Genomic DNA, 12,108 nt, shown 5'->3' with positions numbered 1-12,108 from the left:
AACTGAAGTTCATTCATGAGGAAAAGGTGGTTATAGTGGCCGGAGATCCTGAAGTGGTTAACATTTTGGCCAACATTAAAATGGGGAAGAACAAGACTAGGAGGTGCAACTGAGTGGTTTTGAATTAGACAGCATATGTGCAGCCATTGTCAAAGAGGCTCTAAAAGAAGAAATCCTAGCTAACTTTGAAACTATCTGGAGTCCAACGGTAAATCAGATGATGAAGAATATACAATATTTCCCCAACATGGGACTGGGGAAATATCATCAAGGAGTTCTAAAGCAGTCTAGTTTGGTGGTAAACAAAGGAAAAGAATGGTCTCGGGTACACTCCCCCATATGTCAAAGGGCAGAAAGTGTTGAGGATGACTAGGAAGATCTCTATCACTTACTACCCTACTCTCAATGGGTACTTTGTGAAAGAAGGAGAGAACTTCCCCTTTTGCGGAAATATGGAGCCGTGGTTTGATGAAGCTTTCGCCAAAATGTAACCAGGACTTGAAGTGTTCTTCCAAGACGAGTTCGATTGGGTGACTCATGAAGTGGAACAACAGCCAATGCTAGTTAAGGAAAGTGATCAAGATAGCGGAAGTTATAATGATTGAAGATGGGTTCACCTCTGGTAACCCCACAACACTAATCCAGTCTAAAGAATTGCCAAGTCCTTGAGTCCTCCTAAAAAGGGAGTGGGAAAAGAAGATATGACTCACATGGAGTCTACCACTTTCCCTTGATGTGAAAGGCTTCATTTGCTCCCTCCTACAAGAACCAAGAGCTCGAGAGTTGCATGAGCTCAAGCCCCATCCTTTTGGAGGAAGAAGCACATATGCAAAACAGAGGAGAGCACAGAGGATGATGGTTTGTATGTATTGTGCCTGAACCAATTGCAATGGGAAGGCTCATGAAGGTGGTCAAAGATGTGACTGAAGCAATGGGATGGCTTCCCTCAATAGGTTAAAAAAGATAGACTTCATAGAGAGAGGATTGGGCAGTCTCCACTAATCTTCACCCCTTAGAAAATTCGGCTTCTAAGACCACAAGATTGACCAATTGGTATTCGTGAAGAAGTGGGCACCCATCTAGGAGAACTATTGTCCCACTAAAGAAGTAGTAACAACTTTCTTAGAAGGAGAAGAAGGCCCTTTGCCACACCTCCTCATCAATCAAGCAACTGAACCACTCCTGAACTGGACAAGCACTGGAGAAAACTTCAAGTTTGCTTATGCTTTTGAGTCAACCAGCCTTAATACCACTGGCAAAAGCATCAAGCCATTTATCAAGTCTATAGTCAAATCTGTTGTTTATGATTTTGTGTCAGTCTCCCCTCTTGAGGAGAGTCTAGAGTCCTTGTATGTCGAGTCTATTACTCTTTCTTTCATGAATGAAATTTTTGATTCCGAGTATGACTTGCCTCCTTTTTTCCGATGATGATCTTAATAAATATCAAGAATTAATAAAACAATGCAAACTAAAGAAAGCCCAATCCATCCACTAAGATACTCAAGTTATTAATATATGAACCGACTAATGCCTTCAAGAGGTAAAAATTGGTACTACCCTTGATGACGAAGAAGAAAAATGGATGGTTAATCTTTTGAAGGAATTCACCGCGATCTTTGCTTGGTCTTATGAGGATATGCCTGGTATCGACCCCAACATCATGTAGCATCAATTACCGACTTACCCTAGGGCAAAGCCAGCAAAACAAAAGCTCCGAAGAATGCGGCCAGAATGGAGTGAGAAGATCAGAGAAGTAGTTTTGAAGCAATGGAATGCGGGGTTCCTACAGGTGGTGAAGTACCCCAATAGTTGGCCAATATTATACCAGTACCGAAGAAAGATGGAAAGGTATGAATGTGCATAGACTTTCGAGATCTTAACAAAGTAAGCCCTAAAGATGACTTTGCATTACTTCACATTGATATATTGGCGGATAATATGGCGGGGCATGCTTTGTTATCATTCATGGATGGATTCTCAGGATACAACCAAATAAGCATGCACTCAGAGGATCGTGAGAAAACAGCCTTCACCACTCTGTGGGAAACCTATTGTTACAAGGTGATGCCTTTTGGACTGAAGAATTCCTGGGCAACTTATTAAAGAGTAGCCACGGACATATTGCATGACATGATGATCAAAGATTTGGAAGTCTATGTGGATGACATGATAGTAAAGTCAAAAGATCGACAGGAGCATATTCCTGTACTAAGGTGATTCTTTGAAAGAATCAAGAAGTATCAACTGAAGTTGAACCCTCAGAAGTGTTTACTCAGGGCAACGGCGCTAAAGTTGTTAATCTTAATGGTGAGTGAAAGAGGCATTGAAGTCGACCCTATCAAGATCAAGGCAATTCAGGAAATGCCCACGCCTCGGACTGAGAAGCAAATACGATGATTTCTAGGTCACATCCAATATATTAGCAGATTCATAGCTCAGTTGACTACAATCTGTGAACCAATTTTCAAGCTGTTGAAGAAGGATCAACCAACGGAATGGAATGACCAATGCCAACAAGCTTTTGATAAGATTGATGGATACCCCATGGACCCACTAGTATTGATACCACCAGTGGAAGGAGAACCACTTCTGTTGTATCTGTCCTTGGAAGAATACTCTATGGGCTCTTTGTTAGCATAGAAGGAGACAAAAAAGGGGGTAGGCATGCCATATATTACCTCAGCAAGAAATTTCTAAAATATGAGACCTGGTATACATCTTTGGAAAGAATTTGTGCTGCTTTGATTTGGGCAACTAAAAGGTTGCGACACTATATGGTTTCCTATCCGGTGCACTTGATCTCAAAAATGGATCCATCAAATATCTCTTCGAGAAACTGGCCTTAACAGGAAAGATGGCCCGTTGGTTACTTTTACTATCAGAGTTTGACATCACCTATGTTACTCAAAAATATATCAAGGGGTAGGCCATAGCTGATCATTTGGCAGCCCATCCCACAGAAGATGGAAGATCCTTGGATGATGCCTTTCCTGATGAAGGAATATCAGTGATAGAGGGAGAAGATACAGTTAATGAATGGCAGTTATTCTTTAATGGAGCGGCCAATCAGAAGGGATGTGGCACGGGAATATTGCTTGTCACTCTTGATGACCTTTATTTGCCTTTATCATTTCACCTCGACTTCCCTTTTACCAACAATATTTCCGAATATGAAGCTTGTGCTTTGGGGCTCAAAACTACTTTAACCATTGGGGTGAAAAGAATCAAGGTTTACGGTGATTCATCTGTTGTCATCTATTAGACACAGGGAAGGTGGAAAACTAGAGATGAGAAGTTAAAGCCATATCAAGAACATCTGGAAGAGGTGATTGAACACTTTGAAAAGATTTCATTTGAATACTTCCAGAGGGATAACAATAGGTTTGTTGATGCCCTTGCAAGCTTGGCTTCTATAGTAGAGTGCAACCCTATGGCTAGAGTCTGACCATTCTTGGTAGAACAAAGAAGTAGGCCCATTTATCAAAATTCTGTAAACTCTCTCACATAATGGATTTCATCAGGGAAAGGAAGTACCTAGTTGAAGCAACTGATGGAGAGAAGAAGTTTCTGAGAAGATATCCCACCTAGTTTATTCTCCAAGAGGATTTGTTATACAAGAGATCCTATGACGGAATACAATTGTTGTGTGTAGAAGAGGAACAAGCTACAACTATCATGGAAGAAATTCATCAAGGTCTCTGTGGACCCCACATGAATGCCAAGATGTTATCTAAGAAGATCATAAGGCTAAGATATTACTGAAACACAATGGAAGCAGATTACATGGACTTTGTCAAGAAATGCCACAAGTGTCAGATATTTGTTAACATTATACATATCTCACCAACAAAGTTGCATTCGCTCAGTTCACCTTGGCCATTCTCTACTTGGGGCATCGACATTATTAGGAAAGTCAATCCTAAAGCATCCAATGGCCACGAGTTCATCATGGTAGCCATTGATTATTTTGCCAAGTGGGTAGAAACTTAGTCCTATGTAGTCCTCACATCTGCTAAGGTCACCAAGTTCATCCAAGAAAATATCATTTCCCGATATGGAGTACCTCAAGAATTGTTATCAGATCAGGGATCCCATTTCAGGGGCAAGACTGACAAAATCTGCACAAAGTTCGGTATCAGAAGGCATCGTTCTACCACTTACAGGCCATAGACCAATGGGGCAGTGGAAATAGCCAACAAGAGCATCAAAGTCATCCTGCAGAAAATGGCGGAAACACACAAGGATTGGGCTGATAAGTTACCCCTTGCCTTATGGGCATACCAGACTTCTATACAATCCACAATAGGGGCAACACCTTTCTCTTTGGTACATGGAGTTGAGATGGGTCTACCCGTGGAAATCCTGGTACCGTCGGGTACTCCTTGATAGTCAGCTACCTAAAGGAGAATGGGTGAAGTCCAGACATGATGAGCTCAATTTTCTCAATGAAAGGCGCATAAAAGCTATGGATAATCTGAAGAAATATCAACTGAGAATGGCCAGGGGCTTTAATAAGAATGTGAAGCCCCATCACATAGAGGTGGGCGAACTTGTTCTTTGAGAACAAAGAGCCGCAATTCATGATCCTAGGGAAAAGTTCAGGCCCAACTGAAGAGGCCCTTTCACTGTCAAAGGAATTCTACTAAGCAAAGCTATGAAACTCGTAGACCACAATGGCAAAGAAATACCCAAACTAGTCAACATGGATTAACTCAAGAAATATTATGTCTGAAAGGGTGAATAACCTGAACTATGTCAGACCTGATACCTTTCAAGGGATACGTAGGTGACTTGACATGTGCAAGTGCGGTCTCAACCATCTAAAGGTAATAAATAGGTTCCTTGATTAATAATCAAAGTATCTTAAAAGATCATCATAGTCTGTGTCCCCTAAGAATCGCCATTTGGCATGAAAGGCTATTAGGTATTTGTCATCCATCCATTGGTCTGTCACTTCTTATCTAAGATTCTATCCCCCAAGAATCACCATTTGTCATGCAAGGCCATTAGGTATTTGTTATTCACCTATGGTCCGTCCATTTTTATCCAGGATTCTATCCCCAAAAAGAAAATTGCCACCCGGCACCAGTTTATCCAGGCTAGTTTGTTCTCCACCTTTGATCAATCAAAGTCAAAAAAATAAAAAAAAAAGAGAGTTTGATGCATCAGTGGTAAAGGTTTGTTTGAATCATTAGCTAATGGGTAATGCTTTGATAAAACATGGGCTCATTGGATAAGACGTTGAGGAAATGGACCTTAGACATAAATAAGTGGGCACCAGGATTACTGGAGTCCATGAGTGTGTCATTTCTAGGCTGGATTGGATGTGTAACATCACCAATTACTCTAGCAGTTGCCTCAACACTGGGATGCCAACCTACATGTCTTTCGGTTTGGGTTGATAGAGATTTGCCCAACTCTTGAAGAATTTTGAGTTTGTATGTTATCTCAACCCTAAGTTAGTTTGTTCCAACCCTCTTTGAAGAAATATTGCTTAGAAGAGATTCAGGATTTCTTCCGATAGAAAGAAGAAGAAGTGAAGAATTTTATCAGGTATGGGAAGATTGAAATTCTGAAGGTGACTTAGATCTTTATCCAATATCTACCAATAGGAGGAATCCATTAGTAGAGATCCCAGGATGTTTATTTACTTTTTATGATAGCTCGATATGTTCTCCACACTCCCGGGCGTGGTGCACCATCTATTCTGATTGAGGTAGTAAAACAGTTGAAGAAGGGAGATGACATCATCCCTACGGTTCTTGTAGAAACATTCAAGGGATTTGATGACATGAGCTATGGCCATAGATTCAGAATAGATCATTATCAGGGGAGTCATGCTATTTTTCAGATCTGGCTCCTTGAGAAAATGAAGCTCACCAAGCCATTAAGGGGAATCCCTCTCGGAGTTTTTTGTACCGGGATAAGAGAGAAGTTCCAGAATTCAACCTTATCATCGATTGGGAAAGGTAACGGTAGGAAAGGATTGTGCCTGATATCGCATGGAGGTTCCCAAGGAAGCCACAAGAATATTTTCTGATGAAGACCCCTAGCCACAACTATGTCAGATTGATGGGATTGACTCACACATCCTTTTATTTGCCTATGTACATCAGCTGACAAAACAGGCTCAAGGAGACAGACCCAGAAGAGTTAGTGAACTTTCACCCACCTCAAGAATTGTCTCCCCACCTTGTTATTCACCTATCTCGTCTGTGGTAGGAAAATTGTCCCTCTTTCCATGTGATTCACTTGGTAATGGAATGAAGAAGTATTTAGATTTTCGTGTTATCCCGATTATTCTAATTATGATTTGAGTTATGGAATTGATTGTGCCTAAGCATTGCAAGCAAAAAAAAAATAATAATAAAAGAAGAAAGATTTTCTTTATGCCAAAAGTAAGTTTTCATAAGATGCTGAAATAAAATGATGAACAAACAAAGGAAAAAAAAGAAAGAAAATATCCATATGTTTGTGTTTGCAGGAAATACAGGAACAAATCCCTATGGGTCAGAAGCCATCATCTGAACCGTATGCTAAACCATCCTCATGAAGCACCGGGGAATCCATAGATGCTAGACCAACCTGGTCAGGTCCTGAATCAGTGCACCTAGTCAGGCAATCTCCCGATCCTTGGCAACTATCACCTTGCACAGGCCATAGTGCATCCTCCTAATCTCACATAGACCTCCGAGGACCTGAGAAAGAGCACATCAGCCAAAGGAAGTCAAGAGTTAATTGGAAAATGATCAGATACTCATATAATCATAAGGAATAGGTAGCTCAAGAGAAGCGTCTACATCTGTGTTCGGCTCCAGAAGATGAGGGAGACTCAGGTTGGTTGTGTTGGGATAGGTTCAAGCAGGGAAGCCATGAAAGGGGATGTTAGCAACCCTGAGAGACTCACTAGCACTAGTAGATGGCCCTGCGTTTGAAGGATCGATAGCACTGGCATGTGATCGAACAATAGAAGAATCTAAACGTCTCACTCTCCCCTGAAAGAACATTAGTTAAGACCAAAACAAGAAAGAATCTGCAGGAAATACTCAATAAAGGGCAACACACCATTGGACCATCAGGACTGAGAGGGATGCACACTTTCTCCTCCTCCAAGAAGGCTCCGTAGTCCCTATCCAGATCAAGAAAGGAGTCCTCCTATACTCCATTAGCCAAACGCCTTAGCTCGATGCTAGGATGATCTCTAGACAGTGGATAGTAGATGGAGGAAGATTGGGAGAGGGGCGTGGATCGATGTCCAACCATTGAGATATTACTCTCTCTCCCAAGTATTAGGCATGGCCCCACAAACCCCATAAGAGGACTCAGTTCTCAGATAATTGTTGAGCCAAGGTGGCTCTTTCAGAATCCAAAAAGATGATGTCATGGAATGGGCTCCAAGTAGCTTGTAAAACCAAGGAAAAGTAAAGAACAAGCATAAGGTAAAAGGAGTTTTAGTGTCAGACATGGCATATCTCGGGGAGATCATTCACAAGAGAATGAGCAGTGGTCCCCGGAGGATGGCATCGGGCCTAGACTACTTGATTATCTCCCCACTTTGTGGCCAAGGGGAAGAAGAATGTCTCAGGATCCCTCAGTTTAGGGGCTTTGGTCCCCAGGTGCTCAAAACCCCCGGGTTGTTTCAAGAAATCAAAGTAAGAAAATGCAGACCAAATGACGGAAAGGAAATAGATATGAGAAGGAAGTTACCTAGATAATGTAGCCTGCATCGATGAGGCCCCTATCTCCATAAGACAGCAAATCTAGGGACCGCAGGAGATATGCATAAGTGGCCCCACCCCAGTCCCAAGAATCTACTATGCAAAGATCTTTGAGGAAGTACACCAAGCGGATATCTACTCCCCCTGGAGGTCATTGAAGAGGCATTGACCCACAAAAAATAGCAGGAAGGAACATGCTATCTAAGACATGTTGCCTAGATTCTTCCCCAGGCCGACTTTCTACCATCGGGCACTAATCTCCCCTAGGCAGATACATGTTTGGCCAGCTTTAATGGTAATATCGGTTAGATCTGCAAAATCCCTGGAAGTCAAAAATCCTACAGGTAGGGTCATGCATCTACCCCCAAATGGAATTCCTGTCAAGGCATAAAAGCATAGGGGGGTGATGGTCATCTCACCAATAGGAAGATGGAAAGAATGAGTAATCGGCTACCACCGCTCCATCAGGGCCCCCACTAGTGCCAGATTGAACTTTTGGGTCTCTATAGTAGCTAGCCGACACTGGTGGGATGCATCAATCATCTCCTTCACTCTATGAGGGAGCATCCTATGCCATGACTGAACCATGTTTGGGTGGCCATATGAGGCCAAGGTAGGTGGTTCCTTCCCCTCATACTAATGGAAGTAAAGAATGTAGAAAAAAAAATAAAAAAATACATAAAAAAACAAAAAGTAAAAGCAATAAAAAAGAAAAACAAGACAAAAAAAAATGAACACAATGTAAAGACTTACCCATGAACCCCATATGGAGTTGCAGATGTGATTTCGGCTGTTGTGAAGAGTTTTCCCAGAATACCAGTCGGCCAGGCCCTCATCCCCATGGGAAGGACTGTTGCAACTTTCGAGCTGGACCTCTCCCAGAGTCTTTCTCTTCCTCCTTTCAGTCATATTTTCAGAAACTACAAAAATCCCTCAAAATTTTCCAAAATTGCAAAGAGCCCTAGAAACTTTCCAAAATTACAAGAAACCCCAAAAAATTTCTCAAATTGCATAAAATCTCACAAGAATATCAAATTCTCCAAATAACTCCTCCCTCAAGAACAAGATGAAGATTTTCAAGAACTTCAAGAGCAAGGTGAAAAACTCCAAGAACAAGAAGGAAAACTTCAAGAAAAACTAGAGAGCTCCAGGAACTCAAAACTCACTCAGAAAAATTAGAATGAAGAATGAATAGGGGAGGGGGACCATTTAAAAAAAATGAGATTCCAAATCAAGCATCAGAATTCAAACCAAATTCCAAATCAAGCATCAAGAATCAAAAGCTTCCAAATCAAGCATCAGAATTCAAATCAAATTCCAAATCAAAAGCAAAAGGTAAAATTCTAAGAACCAAAAACCAAGAATCAATTGTTAATGCCTTTTACAGGGAAGAAAGAGCAGCAAATTTCTTTTCTATAATTGACAAGACCAGATAGCCCAGCCTGGTTCAAAAGAATCCACCTGGAAAACCAGATAACCCATCCCGGTTAAAAAAAAACTGCCTGAAAGACCATATGGTCCAGATTGGTTCGCAAGAACCAGCCTAGTGACCAAAATTCTCTGAACTGGCATATGTGAGGCCCAGCTAAGGAAATTCAAAGATCAAACTACTAACCATTTTGAAGGATTGGAAGAGCAGTGAATTCCTTTCCACAATTGGGAGCCCCAGGTAAGTCCTTAACTTCAAAGTAGTTAGGAGATATTATCTGTTGCATTTTTCAACTCTATCATAACTGAGCAAGATGACAGCAGTACATGCTCCAAGTGACAAAATGTGGTCATTCTTTTCTTTGCCCTATGGTCGTTGGCACAGGCCTAGACCAAAGAGGGGCATTCTATAGACACCGAATTTTGTCACCCTCCTTCGGCTATGATGAAATTGGATCTTGGACGCGACTTTTGACTTCCGACCAATAGAGATGCTGATAGAAAGATTCCTCTACCCAAAACCCAGGAAATCCGCATGTAGAGAGAGGAAGGTCTAATTTTGACTTTTTTATATATGAAGGAATCTGAAGGAATCGGGTCAATATAACCGTACAGATGGATAGTGCTCGAAAACACAATTCTGACAATATATGACACGTCAAGATTAGACCAGCAGATCTCCCGTGATCATCCCCAAAAAATTATGCTTTCCCGCACATAGGCCACACACACGGAAGTCCTGTTGGAAACCTGAAAAAGTCCCGTACCTATCACAAACACCCCAAAATTCATCCCCTACCTACCCAAATAATCCAAAAACACTCCCAGACCTGAAAACCTAGAAATCCCCATGCGGGAAAGGAGTCCAATTTTGGCTTTTTTTATATGAAAAAATCCAATCAAGACGATCATACAGATGGATAGTGCTCAAAAATATGATTCTGATGATATATAATACACTAAAATTTGATCAACGGATATCCCATAATTGTCACAAAAAAAAATGATAATCGCCGAAACTGCACGCACTGGCCAACAGGCCAGCCCGCTCGTGTGCTTGCTGCCCATAGCCATAGCCCATGGCTGCTGCCCATGGCAATGGCACATGGCTACTGCCCATGGGTTATAGCACACGCACACAGCCACCCTGCCATACAGCACAACCCCCTGCCATGCTGCCCGGCCCCCTGCCATATTGCACACACCCACCTGTCCTTTAGCTTGCTGGCCTGCACCCCCATTGGCACTGACCAGTGCCCCCGCAGGCATTGGCCTACACCCCCGTGGGCACTGGCCTGTGGCCCTATTGCACAAACCCATGCCCGTTTGTGCCTGTTGGCCTGCTGCCCAGCCCCCTGCCTACACCGACCCATGCGCGTGTGCATGCTGGCTGCTGCCTATGCATGCATATGTTGCTACCCATGTCCGCACCCCTCTTGGCTATTACCTGCGCGCCATCTGTCACACACCTGTGACGTCGCCCAAATTACTTACCTGAACTGACCATACGTCGGGCACTTTGGCTGGGTCTCGTGTATCACCTTTAAAGGCCGAGATTGGTATTCCCCTTCACCCACTCAAAGCCAAAAACTTCTTTTTTGCTAGATTCTCTCTCTCCCAAACAACACCCCTCTTTACCCAATGGATAAAAGCCCTCCCCAACCATTTTGCCTTTAAACCCCTCTTTTACCCATTGGACAAAAGCCCTACCCCCTCACTTTAGGCAAGACCCCCCTTTTGTCCTTTGGATAAAGAGGTTCCCCCTCTCCTATTGGCTGAAAAAACTATAAATACCCCCTCCTTTAGATGACACCAGAATCCTACCTCACTCCTTGTAGTGAAATTTTCCTCCCCTCCCCCTTTTAATTTTCTTCTGATCTTCAGGGCGATCTTTATCAAGATCCGAAATCTCATTCGGATCTTTGAAGTGTTCTTCGGGATCTTAAAGATCTTCAATCCAAGTTCTTATTCAGATCTAGTTTTTAGCCAAAAATAGTATGTTCTTGAGCCCCATCCCTTGAGTGTTCTTGAGATAGAAATCCCCCCACATTGAGGTTCTTTGGGTCTACGAAGAGATCTTTGTCAAGATCTGAATTTCTGTTCGGATCTTTAAAGTGTTCTTTAGGACTTTGGATTTCTTTAGTTCATTTTTAAGTCAACCCGTTTCTTTTCAGAAATAATCATTCCTAGCCAAAGCCCTATCCCAAATGCCCCTAGAATCTTTCCAAAAATAGCCATTCCAAGCGGAAGTTCGCCGGAGTGCCACTTCATCCCAAGACCGAAAATAACCTTCCCTAGCCGAAGCTCTGTCTGAATCCAAACTTAAAAATAGCCTTCCCTAGCTGAAGCTCTATCCAAATCCCAATCCGAAAGTTACTGTTCCTAGTTGGAACCTTGTTCGCATACCACCACAATCAGCATCTCTCAAGAAAGAAAGTTGGAGGTCAAGACCATCTTCCCCTGAGCTAGGAGATTCTGAAAGATAGTCCGAGCTGGTACTAATCTGGGGCCCACTCCTCTTGACCGAAAACAGGGGTTAAGTTCAAGTATAATTTCTCAACCAACTTCTAATAATGTAGACTTTATATAGACCTTGTTTTAGTGTATATAGTATTTTGAATTCAATTAAAGGAAGGCCATTCCCTACCCTTGTGGGTCAGAGATCCTAATTCAATTAGACTAGTGAGGCTTTCACCAGAACCCTCATTAGAAGTGTTTCCCGTTTCCCAAGAGGGTACAGATACCATGAGTCAATATGACATTTCACTAGCAAATCCCGACCCCATGGAGGCCCGTGTCACTAAGATTGAGGAGATGTTAGCAAACTTAACTGTGATGATGCAAGCTCGACTGGTGTTGCTCGACCGACAATTCAGGACCAACGGAGTCATCATAGTCCTAGGGTTGTTCCTCACCCCAATGTGTTAGGTGTTGAGGATGATGTTGTTATTAATAATAGCCC

Source organism: Macadamia integrifolia, chromosome 5, assembly GCF_013358625.1.
Source record: "Macadamia integrifolia cultivar HAES 741 chromosome 5, SCU_Mint_v3, whole genome shotgun sequence".
Lineage (NCBI taxonomy): Eukaryota > Viridiplantae > Streptophyta > Magnoliopsida > Proteales > Proteaceae > Macadamia > Macadamia integrifolia.
Note: the sequence above shows the minus strand (reverse complement) of the source record.